At 35.5% G+C, this 23,435-nt stretch overlaps 1 pseudogene; it reads left to right on the top strand.

Moving 5' to 3' along the window:
- The first annotated feature begins 22,826 nt into the window (after nucleotides 1–22,826).
- Nucleotides 22,827–23,310, top strand: LOC142842572 (6-pyruvoyl tetrahydrobiopterin synthase pseudogene; annotated as a pseudogene).
- The last annotated feature ends 125 nt before the right edge of the window (nucleotides 23,311–23,435 follow it).

Consider the following 23,435-nt stretch of genomic DNA (forward strand, 5'->3'; position numbering starts at 1 on the left):
CCTTGCATCTCTGGGATAAAGCCTACTTGGTCATGGTGGATGATTTTTCTGATGTATTTTTTGATTGGGTTGGTTAGTATTTTATTGAGTATTTTTGTATCAATGTTCATGAGTGAGATTGGTGTGTAATTCTCTTTCCTAGTAGTATCTTTGTGAGGTTTGGGTATCAGGGTAACAATAGCCTTGTAAAAAGAGTTTGACAATGTTCTGTCTGTGTATATTGTATGGAACAATTGGAAGAGTATTGGTATTAGTTCTTCTTTTAAAAATCATGTAGAAATCTGCAATGAAACCATCTGATCCTGGGATTCTTTTTGATGGGAGACTATTGATGACTATTTCTATTTCCTTAGTGGTTTTAGGTCTATTTAATTTACTTATCTAGTCTTGATTTAATTTGGGTAACTGATATTTATCCAGAAATTGTTATTTTCCTTTACGTTTTCCAGTTTTGTGCAGTACAGGTTTTTGAAGTATGATCTAATAATTCTCTAGATTTTCTTTGTTGTTATGTCCCTTTTTCCTTTCTGATTTTATTAATTTTTATATTCACTCTGTCTTTTGGTTAGTTTAGATAAAGTTATGTCTATTTGTTGACTTTCTCAAAGTACTAACTTTTTGTCTCATTTTTATATTGCTTTCTTTGTTTTGATTTTGTTGATTTACGCTTTCAAAATGATTATTTTCTGTTGTCTAGTCTTCCTGAGTAAGTTTACTTCTTCTTCTAGAGCTTTTAGGTGTTCTGCTAACTCACTAGTGTGGGATTTTTCCAGTTTTTTTTTTTTTTTTTTTTTTTTTTGTTAGGCACTTAGTGCATTAACTGCTGATCTAGCGCTCTAGTTTCTAAAACATTATTTTCTAAGTATCAGATACTGGTTTTAAAAATTATCCAAATAATGTAAGTTACTATAACATTCTAAAAATAATGTAAATATTTCCCTATGCATAAGTTGACTAAATCAAGAATAGGGATATTGTTTAAGGTGATCCCATGTCAACTTCAAGTGTTTTGAAATATATGAGTACTCACAATTTTGTGACAACACCAGTCTGTATCATAAAATCTATTGATATAAAAATAGTGTTTCGAAACAAACAAAAAAAATACAAAGAATCAATAAAACAAAGAACTGGTGCTTTGAGAAACCCTTATCCAACCTAATCAAAAGACAGAGAGAGAACACCCAAATTAACAAACTCAGAAATGAAAAGAAAGGCATAACAACAGATATTGAAGAAATCCAATGAATCATTTGTCATACTATAAAAATATGTACTACGCAACATTGGGATATGTAAAAAAAAAGGTGACAATTTTTTTTGGATAGGTACAACATACCAAAATTAAATCAAGACAAGGTGAACAGTTTAAATAGGCTTAGAATCTACAAAGAAATAGAAGCTATCATCAAAAACCTCCCAAAAAATCCAAAAAAAAAGGGCCCGATGGTTTAACACAGAAATCTGCCAAAATTTCAAAGAACAGATAATGCCTATATTCCTCAAATTTTTCCACATATTGAAAGCAGAAGAACATTGCCAAACTCTTTCTATGAGGCTATATTTACCCTGATACTGAAACCACACAAAACCTTAACCAAAAAAGATAATTACAAATCATTCTTCCTCATGAATATTGATGCAAAAATACTCAATACAATGCTGGCAAATTAAGAAATTCACTCCAGAGATGCAAGGATGGTTCAACATACAAAAATCTATCAAGGTAATCCACTATATAAATACTGGAAAAAAAAACAACATAAGATCATCTCATTAAATGTTGAAAGAGCATTTGACAAAATCTAACACCCCTTTATGATAAAGGTCTTGGAAAGATCAGGGATACATGGAACATATCTAAACATAAAAAAAAATACACATCAAGTCTGATGATAGATAGCATCAACTTAAATGGAGAAAACCTCAAAGCAATTCCACTAAAATCAAGAACAAGACAAGGCTGTCAATTCTCTGCACAGCTGCTCAACATAGCTTTTGAAGTTCTAGTTAGAGCAGTAAGGCAAAAAAAAAGAGAGAGATTAATGGTGATATAGATTCTAAAGAAGAATTCAAACTTTTGCTATTTTCAGATGATATATATATAAGTGATCCCAATAATTCTACCAGGAAACACCTATAGCTGATAAACAATTTCAGTAATCATGCCAGATACATGATCAACTCAAAAAAAAATCTATAGCCCTTCTTTTTACAAATAATAAAGAAGCTGAGAAAGAAATCAGAGGAATGTCACCATTCAAAACAGCCAAAAAAAAAAAAAAACAACGTAAAATATCTTGGGGTAATGCTAATGAAACAAGTGAAAAACAAAAAAACTCAGGGTAGCCAAAACAATCCTGTAAAATAATAAATAGACATCAAGCTCTATTATCAAGCTACACTAATGAAAACAGCTTGGTATGGCATAAAACCAGACAGGTTGACCAATGGAATAAAATGGAAGAACAAATATTAATCAACACACCTTTGAATATCTGATTTTTGTCAAAGAAGCTAAAATTATACAATGGAAAAAAGCATCTTCAACAAATAGAGCTGGCATAAATAGATGTCAGTATGTAGAAAAATTAAAATATCAATCACCATGTACAAAAATAAAGTTCAAATATATTAAAGACCTCAATATAAATCTGATCACACTCAACTGATAGAAGAGAAATTGGGATGTAGCCTTCAATGCGTGGGTACAGGAGACCACTTCCTGAATATAACCCCAGTAGTATAGACAACTGAGAGTAACAATAATTCAACAGGACCTAATGAAACTGAGAATGTGAATACTAGCCACAAAGCAAAGAATAAGGAGCCTATAGTCCACAACCCCAGAGAAGCTAAGTAACAAGATCCCTAATAGAAACACACAGAGATTTTCCCTGGGAAGAGGACATAGACAAGAACTCCTGAGAAAATTGGGATCATGGGAGGGGGAGGAGAAGGGAAGGTTGAAGGGATTAATGGAATGGTTGAGATTGGGGGAAGGACAGAGACGGAAAAGGATAAAGATATTTTGATTGAGGGAGCAATTATGGGGCTGGCAAGAAACCTAGCACCAAAGAAATTCCCAGGAATGCTCAAGGATGACTCCAGCTGAGACCCTAAGCAATATTGGAGAGGGTGTCTGAATTGGCCTTGCCCTATAGTCAGATTGATAGCTCTCTTAAATGTCATCATAGTTACCTACATCCAACAGCTGGTGGAAGCAAATGCAGAGAACCACAGGAGAGCATTGGGCTGAGCTCCGAAAGTCCAGTTGAAGAGAGAGAGGAGTGAGAATACGAGCAGAAGACAAGACCATGATGGGAATATCCTCTGAAACAGCTTACCTGAGCTAATGGGAGCTTTTTAACTCTGGCCTGACAGTGAGGGAGCTAGTTTAGGACCAAACTAGGTCCTCTGAATGTGGGTAACTGTTGTATGGCTGGGGCAGACTGTGGGGCTACTGGCAATGAGACCAGGATTTATCCCTGTTGCTTGTCCTTGCTTTTTGGAACTCACTCTCTGTGAAGGAATACCTTGCTCAGTCTAGATATATTGGGGAAAGCCTTGGTCCTGACTCAAAGCAATATGCTAGAGTTTGTTGACTCCCCATGAAAAGCCTTACCCTCTCTGAAGAGTGGATGAGAAGGTGGTAGGAGGAAAAGTTGAGGGAGCAGAAGGGGAGAGAGTGGGAAATGGATTTGACAGGTAAAATGATACAGGTAGTTTTTTATTTATTTATTTATTTATTTATTTATAATTTATTTATTTATTAAGGATTTCTGCCTCCCCCCTCATCCGCCTCCCATTTCCCTCCCCCTCCCCCGATCAAGTCACCCTCCCTCATCTGCTCGAAGAGCAATCAGGGTTCCCTGACCTGTGGGAAGCCCAAGGACCGCCCACCTCTATCCAGGTCTCCAAAGGTGAGCATCCAAACTGCCTAGGCTCCCCCAAAGCCAGTACGTGCAGTAGGATCAAAAACCCACTGCGATTGTTCCTGAGTTCTCAGTATTCCTCATTGTCCTCTATGTTCAGCTAGTCCGGATTTATCCCATGCTTTTTCAGACCCAGGCCAGCTGGCCTTGGTGAGTTCCCGATAGATACAGGTAGTTTTTTAATAAATTAAAATAAAATAAAAAAGTAAAGACAGTATTCTTTCCAGAATGACAACACAAAGAGAATCTAGAACCTCTTCCTCAGTAAAATCAGTGAATATTATAAATATGATACTTATATTTTATAAAATTGAATAAATAAAACACATGTAATAAATAAATTATTGCTTCAAACTAGTTATTAAAAGTGCAACAAGGAGAATCTATTGCCAAGGATAAAATATGTCTTTCCTCATCACATTGTTGATACCAAACACAAGTGTCACTTCAGAATAAATGGGAAATATTCTATGACTGAACCAAGTGTGAGTGACCTACAACATTTAAATGACTCAAGTTGACCTGAAAACATGTTCCAATATGAAGTGATTCCATGGCTTCTTATAGTTGCATAAGAATGTAAAGGTTTAGAATAGAAGGAATTTTAGAAATACATTCCTGGGAATATCATGTATGTGGATAGAGAAAATTACTAGTTGTTACACCCAACACACTGTCACACAATGAATGGCATATGTATTTCGAAAGACGTATATGGATTATTTAGCTCTTGATCTGTACATTTCCAAATTCCCACAATCAGGATGGATTGGTGTTCTAGCATCTTTAATTCAGATGTGAATCTTTTTTCTGGGGCCTTCAGATCATACTACCTAAAGAAAAAAACAGCTAGTGATAGAGCAGTTGAATATTCACATGCAAAATAATGAAATTGAAATCTGATCTCATATTCAACATAAAAATGTGTTCAAAATATGTGAAGGACTTAATTGAAAACTAAAACTATAAAATGTTTAGAAGAAAACCATAGGGTTTAAACCTCATTTCCTAGGACAGGGTAGAAAGTTGTTAGGTGGATAACAAAAGAGAGGAACAAGAGGAAAATCAGAAAACAATGATCAAAATTTTATGATGTAATATATACATTAGTAGTAGGAGAGGTGGAAAGACGGCTGAACAATTAAGACCACTTACTGTTCTAGCAAAAGACTTTAGTTCAGTTCCTAGTACCTGCAAATTAGCTCACATCTTTGTATATCACCAGCTCCAGTGAGGCCAGTGCTGTCTCTTGTTTCTGGGGGCATGGGGTGCACATATAGTGCACAGACATAGGTGGAGGCAAAGCACACACGTGTGTGAAATAAAAATATTTTTTGGAAGAAATTAATATTTAAAGGTCATGTTATTGATAACAGAAATATTCTGAAATGACAAAAAGTCCATTATTCTAAGAGCAAATAAATAATCATCATATACCTACACACTAATATTATTTGGCCCCAAAAGGGGCTGCAAGTGGAGTACTAACATATACTAAAACATGAAGGGTCAAATAAAGTAGTAAGAGGCCACATTGCATGATTCCATTTATGTGAGATATGATGATATCCAAGCATCTGGAGTGTAATATAGACTATTGGTTGTACACAGAGAGAAAAAAATAATAAGTGAGGTCTCTTTTTATGGTGTTAAAAGTATTCTAAACTTAAGCATGGCTAATAATATGTATCTGGGTGTATCTAAAACCTGGTCTGTGCACTCGACATGGTTGAATTTTCTACCAATGAATGAGAATGTCCATCAGTCCACTCTTGACCAGCAGATATGGGATGGAGAAGAAATGGTAGATTTTTGTTTCTTTTGCCAAAGGGAATTTTGCTTTTATTTGTTTTCCTCAATCTCCACTTTTTTGGTCTCAGAAATTCCATTGATCGGCCAATCTCATCTTTAGTAAAGTTAAGTTAGTCTTGGTCAAGGAATAGTCAAGAAAGGTCACTTAGGTAAAGGCCACAGATGCATCCCTTTCCTGTGAAGATAGCATTATTTTTTAACTGGTCGAGTTTTCTTACGACGGATATGCACATACACAAGTTCCAATTCAGTAATGAAAAAGTAATGGTGGCTATAAGCATTTTAAAATAACCTGTAGATATTTTAAGTATTTCTTTTTCTTATTTTAACTATGCATCTGTGTGTGGACATGTGCTCATGAGGGCAGGGTCCCCTAAAGACCAGAAGCATCACTCCACCCTTGAGCTGGAGCTGCAGGTGGTTTTGACATTCACAATGAAGGTGTTGGGAATTAACTCTGGTTCATTACAAGACTACTGCACACATTAACTTCTGAATCATATCTCCAGCCCAAGATTTTGAATACTTAGCTTTGCTTCATAGCATTTGTGATCACAACCCAGCTGTGAATCTGAATACTGTATTCGTATAATGTAATCTGGTTCACTGTCCTTCCATCTTAGCCCAGCTGAGCACTGGCTAGCTTATGCATGTCAGAAAAACAAGCCCCAAAAGCACAATACTTACTAGTTCCAGCCCTTCTCCTTGAAGCATTTGCATCATTTTTCTCTTCTGACATCCTTTGTAGGTATTTTTGTTATTGAGATTCAAAATGTGGTTCCAGGAAGAATGTAGGTGTTTCCCCCTTTGACTGAAACTAGAAAAATAAACATTGGAACACTTTTATTTTGTGTAATGAATCAGGCTATCTGATCAGTGTGCAGAGAAAGAGAGAGACAGAGACAGAGACAAAGAGAGAATGATCAAGCTTCATTGGTTGGCATAAGGAAGTAAAATTTTGCAGGCTACAAATGAAATATTAAAGTTAGGGTTGTAAGCACAGACAGAAACTGAAACTTTGAAAGCAAACAATGTGTTGATTAGCTAATAATGCTGTCGAAAACATATACTCCTTATATAATAGATGATATGGAAAGAAAATAACCATTCTGAAATAGTTACATCTCATTCTTTTTACAAATAGAAACCTCATGGCAAAGAACTCACGGGTTCTTCTGGTGTATTTATTTTTTTTAAGGATACCTCATTGTTTTGGAGTGTGGTTCATTTTCAAAGGATTTCCAGTGAATAAGTGTTATTTGATGTTATTCTCGTTTTCAGGGTGATAGTATAAATTCAGGATATTTGTATAATTCTATTAAAACCCATCCTATATTAATAGCAAAAATAATGTTTCTAAGGTAAGCACACTAGATTGATTTCAGTCTTTGTTTTCTTATATGGTATCAATTGAGTTCTCTTTTAACAGACATTTTCTTAAAAGAATCCAGGGGACTATACAATGGTTATGCCATTACTTAGCTCTAATGTAATGCGTTGACAGCTAATGCTTAGATAGCATATTTCAATTTAACATATAAGCCAGCAGGTTTCAACTCTTTTCAATATGGAAAATTAGCTTCCTGTTTGATTCTTATCCTGAGAGATACCCAGAGTATGAATAGATGACATGAATCTGCACTGGAACTCATCTCAAATGTAACAACTCCTTTGTAATGAATTCTTAGAAACAGAGTGGAAAGAGAAAATTTTCTTTTAAGTACCCATGATAAGTTATACCATGGCCATTTAAAGGATGAATGCAACCCCCAAACCATTGAATTGTGTGCACCTAGTTTTCACTTGTCAAAACTTGGAAGTATAATACTGCCATATCCATTTCATTAAGTTTGTAAGACTGAGACAACACCTTTGCCACTGTCTTCTGCTCATGTTTTAAAAAGAAAATCATAAGCAATGCAGGACTTAGAAGGTATTGCAGGAACTCAACAGTAAATACAACAATGTTGCTGTGATCTACAGGTATTTAGGAGCAAGGGGTTCTTTTAGAAAGAGTGTTTCTGTATTTAACAAAAGAGACAATAATTTGATGATCTTAAAATAACAGTGAAAAATAAATGCTGATTTCAATACAGTAAATTAAATTATACTTTCCATTTTACCTGAGTCTGGTGTTTGATAAAGGGCTTTTACAATAAAGTATTAAATGAGGAGCATGGGGTAATGAAATGAAACCATCTGAGAATGTAAAGGGACCCTAGAGTCATGAAACACAGATTACTGTACTGTAATCAATGAAATTTGCAATTAATGTTTTTTATATCCGACTTAGTATTCAGTTGCTTCAATTATTTTAGCATATTTTGTTTGAAATCTGCAGTAAATTATCTCTAAATTAAACTAAAGTTGTTTAACAGCAAAAAAAGACACAAAGGCATCTCATCACTTTGATGTGAATTGTCTTCTGCTAATGATGTCATTAGATACTTTTCTCCAAGGTAATGGTTAGATTTGATTTGTTTCTATTTTCATTTTACTGTCAATGAATCTCTTGTTTATTGATTGAATATGAGGTCCCATCTCTTTGCAAGGTTTTATTGACATTTGCATTTGAGGCTTAGACAAAGAAATAGTACATAACTAAATGAGAATAATTCACCAACAATTAAGGATAGATTTATTTTTAATGGCTCTACTCTGCATTTTTAATAACATGAAGCTACCCCCCTAGCAGTGTGGTAACTATCCTATAATGAAGACATAGCTATCCAATATTGGGAGGCATAGTTTGTATGTCAGGTACATATGTGTGGAAAAATACAACAAAGCATTCCCACACTAGCTTAGAACTGAGTATAATAAAGGGTTCTTAATTTAGGGGATAGACTCAAAGATGAACAGTCCTCTGCATGAGCAAGAAACAAGAACTGAATCTAGCAACAGGAGAGAGAGAGAGAGAGAGAGAGAGAGAGAGAGAGAGAGAGAGAGAGAGAGAGAGAGATATTGACTGTGCAAACTTTACATCTTTATTTATAGTACAAGTGACCATGCCCAAATGAGCTGGTATCGTAAAGGCTTTTGGCTGAAGGAGTTCCCAAAGCACATAGGGACTTTAAAACCTAATGGATTAGATGCAAAACTTATCAATACCAATTATCATCCTATGATTATTTACAAATAATATTACCATTTCAACCTTAGGCAAATGAGTAATCAACTTAATAATATTATCATGAGGACTAAAAAAAGATAATAAATATCCACAATCCCTCACACACACATAAAATATAATAACAAAAGAAAAATATAATTTCAAATTACAGCATCAAATTACAGAATTATAGCAAACTTGCAAGTTTCTCTTATCTATTTTTATCAGAGAGCTAGAAATTTCATTACTAACTGACTGTGCCAATCATCACCTGGGCATAAAGTAGAGAGTAAGATCTTTGAAATAATTACCAAGATTTACAGAAAGAAAATGTTAGAACTCCAGCAATTTTTAGTAATTCAAAAATCTGTTTCATGACTCATGAAAGTTTTACATGGAAAAGACACAAAAGTCACATAGCAGAACAGTCATTAACAATCCAGAGAAAAGAAACTCAAAGTCTCTAACACATCAAAAGTCATTTAATTCCGCTGCACTGATAAAAATACACTTGTCTCTATAATGACTCAAAGTGCTCACCAAGACATATTGTCAAATCTCTTGTCATTCTTTTATTTATTTATATTTTTGGAGATGATTGGGTAGTCACAAATATCCAATATGTTCAAGTTGCTAAATGGATAGAAATAATGCAATCTAAATTATTCATTCTAATGCCATTTTCAAATGTCAGTTTTACGAGACAAGAGACAGAGAAGTTTATTTCCGAAACATCTTTAAATTTATAAAAAATAGGAAACAATAATTCTTGGTTTGATCTTTCCTTAACTTTTAGAGTTATTTTTTTTCATATGAACATAACTGTGGTATATGTGCATGTATGCATGTTCGCTTTATGTGGAGGCCAAGGTATATATTAGGAGTCTTCCTAGAATGCTTGACACCTTATTTTTTAAGTCTTTGCCTACCATTAGAACTCAGAGTTCACTGGTTCAGTTGGTATACCCCTGACTTTTCTGATGATCCTCTGCTTCTATCTTCTGTGCACTGGCATTAAAGGAGGGCCTCACACCCACCTGATATGTGTGCGGCTTATGGGAAACTGAAACCTAGTGTTTCTTCTTGTGAGGGATACTTTAGTCATTGAATCTGCTCTCTAGAATCCTCCTTGACTTTTAAAAATGTCTTGCACAATTCAAAAACACAAAAACTGAATCTGAAAAAAAGTAAAGAAAATCGAAATATGCTGCTGTAGTTAGTTCCTGTTTCCTATGTTAAACGTCATGGCCAAAAGCAAGTTTAGGAGGATAGTGTTCACTTGGCTTACACTTCTACATCATTGAAGAAAAGTCTGGGCAGGAACTCAAACAGGACAGGAATCTGGAGGCAGGAGTTGATGCAGAGGCAATGGAAGGGAGCTGCTTACTGGCTTGCTCCTTATTTCTTGCTCGGGCTGCTTTCTATACCATTCAGGACCAATAATTCAGGGGTGTCACCACACACAGTGAGCTAGAACTGCACACATCTATCACTAATTGAGAAAATGCCCTACAGACTAATCTAAAGCCCAGACTTATGGTGGTATTTTCTTAATTGAGGATCTTTCACTCTAATAACTCTAGTTTATGTCAAGCTGACATAAAACTAGCCAGCACTCATGCTATTTAATGTAAAGAAAATCAATGTACTAACATGGTCAGGTACTTTTATCAACACAGAAGTCTCCTACTTGCCTAGGAGAGCATAGGCAAAGTGGTCCCCAAAACATCACCTGTATGCTTATTTCACACATTGGCAGTTATTAGTTATCATTGAAGCCAAAAGTACTTCTCTTCCCACAGTTTGCTTCTATGACACATAGTTTGGGTATGTGTGTGTATATATACATTCATATATGCATGTATGTGTATATATATTTATGTATTTTAACCACTTAAAGATATAAGTGTATTTTTCAAGTGAATGCTCATTTAGATTTAGCCATCTATTATTCTTTTTGTACACATTAACATTTTGGTTTTGCTGAAGTATGTCCTTTTCTATTTTACTTTGTATATCACTGTTGACAAATATTACTTGAATGAAATGTCTTCATTTCACCTTATTGTTGAAGGCTATTTTCACTGTTCATGGAAAGTAGATTGATGACTGTATTATTCTATCAATTTGAAGATATGGGGTTGTCATCTACTGGGTACTGCTTAATCTAGATTTCTATGTATTTGTCTTTCTTTAGCTTGACAATACTTCCTGAACCTCTGGTTGATATATTTATTCAATTTTACAGTTTTCTTAGACATTATCCTTCAAGGTGGCAAGCTTATATGCCTGTTCTTATTTTCTGTTCTATCATTTGCCTTCTGGTGTCTGAAGGCTACATTATATTTCTATTTGAGACACGCTGCTGTGCTGCCTTCCTTACACTTTCAATAACATTTGCTTAATGTGTTTCTTCTAATGAAAAATTTCCATAGCAATCTTAAATAACTATATGACTCAGGAATCCTGGAAATATATGTCTTTCTCATGAGCAAAGAGGAATTATTCCCAAGTATTTTTTCAATTACCTGGAGTTTTCTCTTATTAAGTATCAGCTTCTTAAAATTGTAATGTACACATGCTCTGTAAGAACTAAATGAGTTCGCTGTCTCAGGTCCAAATAGTTGGGCAAAACCTCACCTTCTAATGAATTTGTCATAACTATGGAAATATATCAAGAAAATTTTATGATTTCCTTCCTCAAATATTACCCATACTCTGCTCTGTGTATTTATTACTATAAGAAGCAATTTTTCGATAGCCAACTCTTTTTCCTGAATATATCTAAATATATAATTGAAATGATTGGTATTTATTCTCTTAAATATTTTATAATCTTATTTATGAGTACTATATAATATTGGGTTTATGTTTTCATTTATGTACATTCCTGTTGTCAGTTGTCAGCATGCAATTAAGCCATTATACTTGAAGAAAAATGTATCTTCTTCTGTGCTATCAGATCATTTAATGATTTATGTATCTGTAGCCTTTTAAGCTATGTTTATAATGTTTGACTATTTTAAAGGGAAACCTAAAATAATAGAAACTTCACATTAAAGATTTTGTATAATGTATCTTTCATTTATGCTTTCCATACATTTTGTTCTAGAATATACTTAGGTCAGGATTGAAGCTTATATTTTCACATAGGATAAGCCAGCTGTTCTAGACTATTAACCCATTATTCTTATCTATGTTAGCCAAATGGCTCGGTACCTTTCTCAGCAGGGTAGGACACATCTTCCTTCTTCCGTGGTCTAGGCAGGACTGCATAAAAAGCTTCCTTCTTCCAAGAATATTCCTGTTCTTATTGCCCCACCTCTACTTCCTATCTGGTTTTCCTACCTATACTTCCTGTCTGGCTATCAGCTAATCAGCATTTATTTAAAATATTTCCAGAATACAGACAATTCTCTCACACCACTTCCCCCTCTTTTTTTTTTTTTTTTTTTTTGACAAAGGAAAATATCCATAGTAGTATTCAAGGCTACTCTGGCTGGTTAGCAGCATTTATTATTAAATATTTTTTTAGCAGCTCTTGCTCCTTCTTCAGCATTCAAACTATTCAAAGAGAGCATAACAACATTCAGTATCAAGATTCTTTGTGTGTTTTCCATCTTTATGTGGCTTTATTTTAACCTCTATTTCTTTTATTTTTACTTTTAACTTTTAGCTTTTCAAGACAGGTTCTCTGTGTTTCTTTGTCCTGGAACTCCCTCTTTGGACCAGGCTGTCCTTGAACTCAGAGATCTGCCTGTCTCTGCCTCCCCAGTGCTAGGATTAAAGGTGTGTGCTACCACACCTTTAACTCACAGAGATCTGCCTGTCTCTGCCTCCCAGACATTGGGATTAAAGGTGTGTACCACCACACCCAACTACTCTCTTTCTTTTTTATTTTAAAGACTTTAACCATTTTTAAGCCTGCATATATTTTTAACACACTGTAAACCATTTAGAGGTTTTTGTTGTCTTTGAATCTCTCTTTACTGAATATTTCTCCTTTTCTGACCACATGAGTCTTTATGGAGAGGATTAGAGCCATGGCTTTAACAGCTGGATCCAGCCCATTTCTTAGCTTTCCAGCCTCATGGCAGAGGTACCAGTCGGAGCCATGTTTATTGCCACAACTCTATGGCATTTCAAGGTCCTTGCCAGCAAGCATGCTGCAACAGTGTGTCCACAAACAACACTTAAATGCTTCTTAGTCAGATTACCTGCCTGAAAGAGTCAGAGTTTGCCCTGGCAGGACAACCCAGAAAGCTGGCGTTTTTAAACGGCTACATCTGAAAACCAAAAAGCATGCAGTCAGCTTTTTATCAACACCATTTAAGTGTTTTGGGGCAGGACCCCTTAAAGAACTGCAGGGTTTTGCAGCTAAAGCTGAGTCAGGAAGCTTCTCTTAAATGAGAGCACATGCTACTAGCAAGCTGAGCAGATCCAAGAAATTGCTGCTACCTAGTAGCCATGCTTTACTCTATAGTTTTTGACTAGAATTACTTCATGAGCTCTCTCAGGCTTTATGTGGATGCAGTTTTCCACATGTTGGCACCATTTTGTAACATGAGGGACAGCTTATTGGGGTTTATGTCCTGCCCAGTTCCCACAGCCAGTAAGCCCCCAAAGAAAATACACAGAAGTCTAATTTCTGGGAGGAACAGATGACTCAGATGTCTGAGTTCTACATACAGAAGAGATTTAAGACTGCTGCCCGAGATGATCAAGACTCACAGGATACTCCAGTAAGAACTTGATCATAAGTCTAAATTTTCTTTATTTCCCCATAAGATTATCAGCACCCCCAACCAGCACGAAGTATCCTGGATAACTACACCCACATTCCCAACAAATGGACTATGGATATTTTCCTTTGTGTAAAAAAAACAAAAGAGGGGGAAATGGTGGGGTCAATTCTGTATTCTGTCAATTATGTTTTAAATAAATGCTGATTGGCCAGTAGCCAGACAGGAAGTAGAGGTGGGGAAATGAGAACAGGAGTATTCTGGGAAGAAGGAAGCTCTTCAACAGTCCTTCCCAGACAACCGTAGAAGAAGGATATGATCTACCCTGCTGAGAAAGGTACCAAGCCATGTGGCTAACATAGATAAAAATAATGTGCTATAAAAGTTATAAAAGCTAATTTGATGGCTGAGCTAATGGGCCAATTCGTTTATAATCTTATGGAGACCTCTGTGTGATTTTCTTGGGGGGCTTACAGACTGTGGTAACTGGGCAAGATATAAACCCCAACAAGCCGGACTTCAGGTTACACTATCACGCTTATCCATAATTTTGATTTTTATGATTTCAGTTAGCTCCAGTTAACTCTAGTCTGAAATTTCTAAAGGAATTAATCTCAGAAATAAACAGTGAAATTTTAAATTACATGCTATTTGAGTGGTATAATTTAGCACTGAAGGATATATTTTTATGTGCTATACATAATTTTTTTTTTCTTTTTTTCCAAATGAATAAGCAAGGTCTCATTTATTAAGTACAGTCTAGCATGGATCCTCTGCCTCACAGTCTGACACAGCAGACGGTGGGAGAAGCACTGGGTCTCTTATTGTAAGGGGTTTATAAAGACAAAACCACAAAACATTTACAAGATTACAGTATCAAAATATAAAATGATGTATCCTATATTACAATTGGATAAAGATTAAGTAAAGCTTAGCTGTTAGTTCCTGATAGGCTATTATTTATTTTTAATTAATTTATTTTTATTTTTATTGAGCTCTACATTTTTCTCTGCTCTCCTCCCTATCTGTCCCCTCCCCTTCAACCCTCTCCCAAGGTCCCTATGCTCACAATTTATTCAGGTGATCTTGTCTTTTTATACTTCCCAAGCACATTAGATCTATGTATGTCTCTTTTAGGGTCCAAATTCTTGTCCAAATTCTCTGGGATTGTGATTTGTGGGCTGGTTTTCTTTGCTTAATGTTTAAAACCACTTTTGAGTGAGAACATGTGATAATCGTCTTTCTGTATCTGGATTACCTCACTCAAAATGATGTTTTCTAGCTCCATCTATTTGCCTGCAAAATTCAAGATGTTGTTATTTTTTCTGCTGTGTAGTACTCCATTGTGTAAATGTACCACATTTTCTTTCTCCATTCTTTGGTCTAAGGGCATTTAGGCTGTTTCCAGTTTCTGGCTGTGACAAAAAAATGCTGCTGTTAACATAGTTGAGAACATGTCTTTGTGGCAGGATATATACCCCAAAATGGTATAATACCCTGTAATAGGGTCTTGAGGAATGTAGTTTCTTAAATTTGCTGAGAAATCGCCACACTGACATCCAAAGGGGTTGTACCAGCTTGCATTCCCACCAGCAATGTAGGAGTGATCCCTTTATTCCACAACCTCTCCAGCATAAGTTGTCATCAGTGTTTTTGATCTTGGCCATTCTTATAGGTGTAAGATGGAATCTGAGTTGTTTTGATTTGAATTTCTCTGATAACTAAGGATGCTGAACATTTCCTTAAGTGTCTTTCAGCCATTTTAGATTTCTCTGTTGAGAGTTATCTGTTTAGGACTGTTTTCCATTTTTCTTTACTGCATTATTTGTTCTTTGACGACTAATTTCTTGAGTTCTCAAGTGTACTTCCCATTTTCTCTTCTATAACGTTCAGTGTGGCTGTTTTTATATTGAGGTCTTTGATGCATTGGACCTGAGTTTTGTGCATGGTGATAGATATGGGTCTATTTTCATTCCTCTCCATGTTGATATCCAGTTATGCCAGCACCATTTGTGAAATATACTTTCTTGTTTCCATTTTGATATTTTTTGCTTCTTTATCAAAAATCAGGTGTTCAAAAGTACGTGGATTAATATCCAGGTCCTCAATTTGGTTCCATTTCTCCTCCTGTCTATTCTTATGCCAATACCAGGCTGTTTTCAGTACTGTAGCTCTGTAGTAGAGTTTGAAGTGAGGGATTGTGATGCCTCCAGAAGCTCTTTTATTGGACAGGATTGTTTTGGCTATCCTGTTGTTGTTGTTTTTTTTTTGTTTGTTTGTTTTTTGTTTTTTGGTTTTTTTTTTTTTTTGCTTTTCCATATGAAGTTGAGTGCCCTTCTTTCCAGGTCTGTGAAGAATTTTGCTGGGATTTTGATGGGCATTGCACTGAATCTGTAGATTGCTTTTGGTAATATTGCCATTTTTACTATGTTAACTATACCCATCCAAGAGCATGGGAGATCTTTCCACTTTCTGGTGTCTTCTTTAATTTCTTTCTTCAAAGTTTTAGTTATTGTCATACAAGTCTTCCACTTTTTTGGTTAGAGTTACTCTAGATATTTTATACTATTTGTGGATATTGTGTAGAGTGATGTTTCTCTGACTTTTTTCAGCCCTTTTATCATCTGAGTACAGGAGTACTACTGAACTTTTGAGTTAATCTTGTATTCTGCTACATTACTGAAAGTGTTTATAAGTTGTAGAAGTTGTAGAAGTTCCTTGGTAGAATTTTTGGGGTTGCATATGTAAACTTTCATATCATCAGCAAATAGTGAGAGTTTGACTTTTTCTATTCTGATTTGTAAGCCTTTGATATACTATTGGTGTCTTATTGCTATAGCTAAGACCTCAAGAACTGTATTGAATAGATATGGAGAGAATGGAAAACCTTGCCTTTTCCATGATTTCAATGGCATCCCTGGGAGTTTCTCTCCATTTAGTTTGATGTTATCTGTTGGCTTGTTGTATATTGCCTTTATTATATTTAGGTATGTTCCCTGTAACCCTGCTCTCTCCAAGACCTTTATCATGAGGGGATGTTGTATTTTGTTGAAAGCTTTTTCAGCATCTAATAAGATGATCATATAGTTTTTATTTTTCAGTTTGTCCATATGCTAGATTACAATGACAAATTTTTGTGTGTTGATCCATCCCTATATCTCTGGGATGAAGTTGATTTGATCATGGTGGATGATGGTTCTAATGTGTTCTTAGATTTGATTTGTCAGCATTTTATTGAGTATTTTTGCATCAATGTTCATGAGTAAGATTGGTTTGTAATTCTCCTTCATAGTAACGTCTTTCTGTGGTTTGGCAAATAGGGTAATTGTAGCCTCATAAAAAAATGGCAATGCTCCTTCTGTTTCTATTGTTTGTAATATTTTGAGGAGCATTGGTATGAGTTCTTCTTTGAAAATCTTGTAGAATTCTGAACTGAAACCATCTGATCCTGTTTTTTTTTTTTTTGGTTGGGTGACTTTTGATGACTTTTTCTTTTTCTTCTGCAGTTAGAGGTCTGTTTACTTTGATTATCTGGTCTTGATTTAATTTGGATAAGTGATATTTATTCAGATAGCTGTCTAATTTTTTATGTTTTCCAATTTTGTGGGGCACAGGTTTTCAAAATATTACCTGATGATATTCTGTATTTCCTCCATGTCTGTTGTTATGTTCCCCTTTTTATTTTTGATATTCTCTCTCTACGTTTTGTTAGTTTGGACAAAGGTTTGTCTATTTTGCTGAATTTCTCAAAGAGGCAACTCTTTGTCTCATTGTTTCTTTGTATTGTTGTTTGTTTGTTTCTATCTTGTTGATTTCAGCTCTCAATTTCATTATTTCCTGACATCGAGTTCTCTTGTATAAGTTTCCTTCTTTTTGTTCTAAAATTTTCAAATCTTCTGTTAATTCACTAGTGTGGGATTTTCCAACTTTTTATATAGGCATTTGGTGCTATGAACTTTCCTTTTAACACTGATTTCATTGTGTTCCATAAATCTGGGCTTGTTGTGTGGTCATTTTCATTGAATTTTAGAAAGTCTTTAATTTCTCTTTATTTCTTTTTTGACCCATTGATGATTCAGGTGAGCATTGTATAATTTCCATGTGTTTGTGTGCTTTCTGGAATTAATATTGCTGTTGACCTCTAGTTTTAAACCATGGTGATCTGATAAGACACATGGGGTTATTCCAATTTTTGTATTTGTTGAGGTTTGTTTTGTTACCGAGTATGTGGTCAATTTTTGAGAAGGTTCCGTGAGGTGCTGAGAAGAAGGTATATTCTGTTTTGTTTGGATGGAATATTCTATGTTAAGTTCATAATATTCTATGTTGAGTAAAACATCTTTTAGTTCCCTTATTACTCTGTTCATTTTTTTTTGTTTGTCTGACTGACAGGTGCAGTGGTAAGAGTGGAGTGTTTAAGTCTCCCACAATTAGTATTTGGGGTTTAATATATGATTTAAGTGTTAAAAGTCTTTCTTTTGCATATGAGTGTGCCCTTGTATTTGGGGCACAGATGTTCAGTATTGAGGTTTCCTTTTGTTGGATTTTCCCTGTTACTAATATGTAATATCCTTCTTTGTCTCTTTAGATTGATTTTAGTTTGAAGTCTATTTGTTAGGATAGCTACCCACTTGTTTCTTAGGTCCATTTGATTGGAATTTTTTTTTCTCAAACCTTTGCTCTGAGATGGTGTCTGTCTTTGAGGTTTCAGGTATGCAGAAGAAGGATGGATTCTGTTTTTATATCCAATCTGTTAGCCTGTGCTTTTTTATAGGTGAGTTGAGACCATGTATATTAAGGGACATTAATGGTCACTGATTGCTATCTCCTGTTAAGTTAGTTTTTAGTGTTGGTTATGTTAATTTCTGTGTTTTTCTTTTCTTTGGGATTTGCTGCTATGAGACCATCAATTGTCTATGTTTTGTTGATGTAGCCAACTTCTTTGCATCAGAGTTTTCCTTCTAGTAATTTTGTAGGGCTGGGTTTTGTAGTGATGAGGCAGCAGGCCTGCTTTTCATCCCACTCAGCCCCTGCATACCTAGCTTTATACCCAAAATAACAACACACAAATTGTATTCTTTTAAACACTGCCTGGCCGGTTAGCTCTAGCCTCTTCCTGGCTAATTCTCACATCTTGATTAACCCATTTCTAATAATCTGTGTAGCACTAGGAGGTGGTGGCCTACCGGGAAAAAATCAGCATGTCTGGCCTGGTGGCTGGCTCCATGGCACTCTGCCTCACTGCCTTCTTTCTCCCAGCATTCTGTTCTCTCTACTCTGCCCATTTAAGCTGCTGTCCTATCAAAAGCCAAGGCAGTTTCTTTATTAAACAATGAAAGTAATGCATAGACAAATGACCCTCCTCCATAAGGGTTTGTGGTTATTGGTTAAATCTGGTTTTGTCATGGAATATCTTGTTTTGTCCTTCTATGGTTGTTAAATTTTTGCTGGGTATAATAGTCTGGGCTGGCATCCATGGTCTCTTAATGTCTGCATAATGTTTGACCATAACCTTCTGGCTTTCATTTTCACTAAAGAGAAGTCAGGTGTAATTCTGATAGGTCTGCCTTTATATGTTACTTGACCTTTTCCCTTTTCAGCTATTAATATTGTTTCTTTATTCTGTATATTTAGTGTTTTGACTATTATGTGGCAAGGGCACGTTTTTTGTATCCAGTCTATTTGGTGTTTTGTAAGCTTCTTGTTTCTTCATAGGCATGTCTTTTTTTAGGTTGGGAAAGTTTTTTTTCCTATGATTTTGTTAAATGTATTTTCTGTGCTTTTGAGTTGAACTTTTTCTCCTTCTTCTATACCTTAATCTTAGGTTTGGCCTTCTCATGTTTTCCATATTTCCTACATATTTTGGGTTAAGCTTTTGTTAGATTTAATGTTTCTTTATTGTATCTTCAGAGCTTGAGATTCTTTCTTCCTTCTCTTTTATTCTGCTATTCATGCTTGCATTTGTGGTTCCTGATCATTTTTCATGATTTCTGTTTCTATAATTCCCTTGGCTTGTGTTTCCTTTGTAGTCTGTATTTCAGTTTTCAAGTCTTAAATAGTTTCTTTCACATGTTTGATTTCTTTTTCTTTGTTTGCCCTAAGGGACTTGCTGATGTCTTCCAATTTTTTTGTTTGTCTTTTCCTCTGTTTCCTTGATGGAATTTCTCATTTCCTTTTTAAGAGTTTCAAATATTTTCCTAAAATTATGTTTTAGGTCATTTTCTTCTGCTTCATCTATATTTGGTTGTTCAAGTCTTGCTGTTGTAGGCTCTTTAGGTGTTACTGGTGTCATGTTGCTCTTTGTAATGTTGTATGTGTTCTCATCTTTTCCTCTAATAGGTGAGTTTGGGGCTGTCAGTAATTCTGTTGATTAATCTTCTAGGTGCCAGTGAATCCAAGGCTCAGACGGTTGTTTCTCATGGTACAGTTAGTGCCATGTTTTTAGTTACCTCTTTGGTCACTGGAGGTAGCTCGGCACTCCCTGATTTTGCTCCACTCCTTTGGAGTTTGCAGTCTCAGGCCTGCTCTAGCCTAGGTTTGTCAGCTTTGACCTATTTTTATAAATCCTGGTCTGGAACCACTCCTGAAGAGGTCCCTGGATTGGAGCTGGTCTGGAAAAAGTCTCTGATTTGGGTCTACTCCCTCGGCGTTCACAGGCTCAGGTGTGCCCAGTCTTGCAGAGGATCTGGCTCATGCTTGCTCCCTCAGAGGTCCCAGACACATGTTCATATCAGGTCTTGAGGTTTATGATTCCTCCTTTTTCCCTTTGAAGTACCAGACCAACTCCTTGATCCACAGAGTTCCTGGCTCAAGCCTACTCTCTCTGAGGTCCCAGACACAAGCCCAGATCTGCAGGGACCTGGCTCAGACTTAGTTTCTATGAAGTACTAGACTCAGGCCCTGACCCACAGGGGTCCTGGCTTAGTTCTACTCCTTTGAAGGTCCCAGATTTATGTCCAGACCCTTAGCAGTCTCTGGCTCTGGCTCACTCACTCAGTGGCTGCTCCCTTGTTCCTGTTCCTGTAAAGTTCCCTGTCTCAGGTCAGCTCTGGCCTAGGTAGCTGGCTCAGTCCTGATCCACCAATGTCCCTGAAGAGCGTCTGAGCCTGTTCCTATGGAGCTTGCTTCACATAATTTGAAAAATGTAGAATATGAATATTCTGTCATTGATTGAAAGTCACTTTAATTCTTTTTTCAAATTTGAATATTTCTTATTATTATAAAGAAGTACAAACTATCATTTATTAGTGGAGCACTCCTTTAAATATATTGATTTAGATTTATTACTACTATGTGAACAAAAATTTTAATCTTTCTCTATAGAAATATTTTTCTGAAGTGTACTATATATATTATTTCCTTTTGTGATTCTGTCTTATTAAAAAAATAGTGACACTAAAATTTCATGGGGACATGTAGGATAGTCTCCTCATTCCAAAATCTTTCATTTGATAATATTTATTTCTGTGTGACAAATTGTTCTTCACATGTTCAGGTTTCAAAATATGGTAAAATTTAAGGAGTTATTTTAATATAGCAAAGACAGACTTGAGATTAATTAAGTCAAAAGAAAGAGAGAGAGAGAACAGCAAATAACAGGTGTCAAACTTAATAAAAAGGTGAAAACTAGTACTTTAGTACTTAGAATTTGCAGAAAAACATATCTAAAGCATAGGCAAAACCCTAAGCATCTATTTTCTGAATGATTTAGGTCTATTGGCATGTATGTAAATCCCAGGAGAATCTTAAATATTTTAATTGGCTCTAAAGATATTCAGGAATGTGAAAGAAAGCTAGGAAAACCCACAAAATATTTTAATGAATATGTTCATGACACCAATTACGAGCATAGCTTTTACTTGCCATGTCTCTTGTAGGTCATAAATATTTAAATATTTAAATTATTATTAGAAGAGCCAGAGTAATTAGATCAGTTACACTTTAAAATAAAATTATTTTGTCATAACCATAAAATTATAAAGCAAAATTTGATAAGGAGTATGGCTATTAAGCTCTCCTGGCCACACAGTCTGGGGATGGGTTAGTTGACAATAATCAGAGATACATAGTCTGACAAAGTGTTGTATAGGAAAAAGAAATAAAATGATTTATCTAGAGAATAGTACTAGAATAATATTAGAACATGAACTTCTCTTTTTTTTTTAATCACATATCTTCTTTGATAAACAACTCCTCCCCAACTGGAGCAACTGTGCTACAAAGGTCAGAGCTAGAGAAATGGACCAAGCACTTTGTCATAGAGGAACCGTGGGTGTCTAAACAAAAGGCATTGACTCCGTATGTTGAATTTTAGATTTGTTTTAAATGATTGTGACTATATCCTTGTTCTTCCACTTGATAAGCTTATATGAAACTTATTTTTGACCTTCAGGAATCCCTAACTGAGAGAGTTTTTGCATTTTAGAGCAACTGGATTTTATAAACATTTTGGAGTATTGGGGAAAAATTGGATATTTGAGAGAAAACTTATACAGTTCAAACAAACTTGGAATATGGATGAGAGTTGGATTTTTAAAGAGGTTAAACTTTTAAACTGCTTGAATTTTTAAAGATTGGAGGATTTTTAAAAGTCGGGGTATTTTATATAATGATATTGACATTAATATAAGATCTTGGAAATGAACAAGAGGAAAAAGGTTACAACTGAAGAGTAAAAGGTTTGTCAAGTTGGCCTGGGGTCAATTTTTCTAGTTGTTTGTTGTCAATTTTAAACAAAGCTAGATATATCTGATAAAATGGAATCTTCAGTGGGAAGTTCCTGAGTAAGACTGGCCTGTAGCTTAATCTGTCAAAAATTGCCTTGATTAATGACTGATGGATGTAGGCTCAATCCTCTGTGGCAACCCTCTGTGGGCAGTGCTACCCCGGAGCCATGATGCACACACACACACACACACACACACACACACACACACACACACACAAATAAATAAATAAATAAATAAAATAAAATAAAATAAAAAAACTGAGAAAGCCATAGAAGGCAATAAGAAGCATTCTTCAATGATTCGATGATGCTCGTTTCTTGTTTTAGGTTCTTCACTTGAGTTTCTTTCTTGAGTTCTCTTTAATATGCGCTATGATCAGGTGCACCATGCACGCAACTGTCACACCTCATGTCCTTCAGTGCGAGCCACCAACTGCACAGGCCGTCTCCGAGCAATGAAGAGAACTTGAAAGTGTTTGGGAAATGCAACAATTCCAATGGCCATGGGCACAACTATAAAGATTGATCCTTTTACAATATTGGTTATGAATTTGACAGACCCAAGAATACATGGAGGAGGCCATCATGAAGCCCCTTGATCACAACAACCTGGGCCTGGATGTGCCTTAAGGACTTTGCAGATGTTGTAAGTACGACAGAAAATGAAGCTGTCTATATCTGGGATACCTCCAGAAACTAGAATTCCTAGAGGAATTCTTTATAAAGTAAAAGTGTATGAAACTGCCAACAACATTGAAGTATATAAAGGAGAATAGATCTTAGAGTTAAATTATAGAAAGGCTAATTGCTTTTCATATTTGACAGCTCTTTGTCCCTTTAGAATATCCAGCAGTCACCACATACTTGTGTCTCTGCACTTTGTTCTGGATTGCCTGAGCCTTAAAATATCTGTAAGTTCCACATTTAAATGTATTTAAATATCAAACTTTCAATATATTCTGAATATATTTTTAGTGAGGAAGCAGGAAACAGCTGAGAATTGAACCAGGGCCTCACCCACGCCAAGCATGCTGAACAACATCCATTCCAATCTTCTCAGTGCCAATTAAAAGTCTGTTGTCTAGAGATTAAAAATCATTTCATTC

Source organism: Microtus pennsylvanicus, chromosome 1, assembly GCF_037038515.1.
Source record: "Microtus pennsylvanicus isolate mMicPen1 chromosome 1, mMicPen1.hap1, whole genome shotgun sequence".
Lineage (NCBI taxonomy): Eukaryota > Metazoa > Chordata > Mammalia > Rodentia > Cricetidae > Microtus > Microtus pennsylvanicus.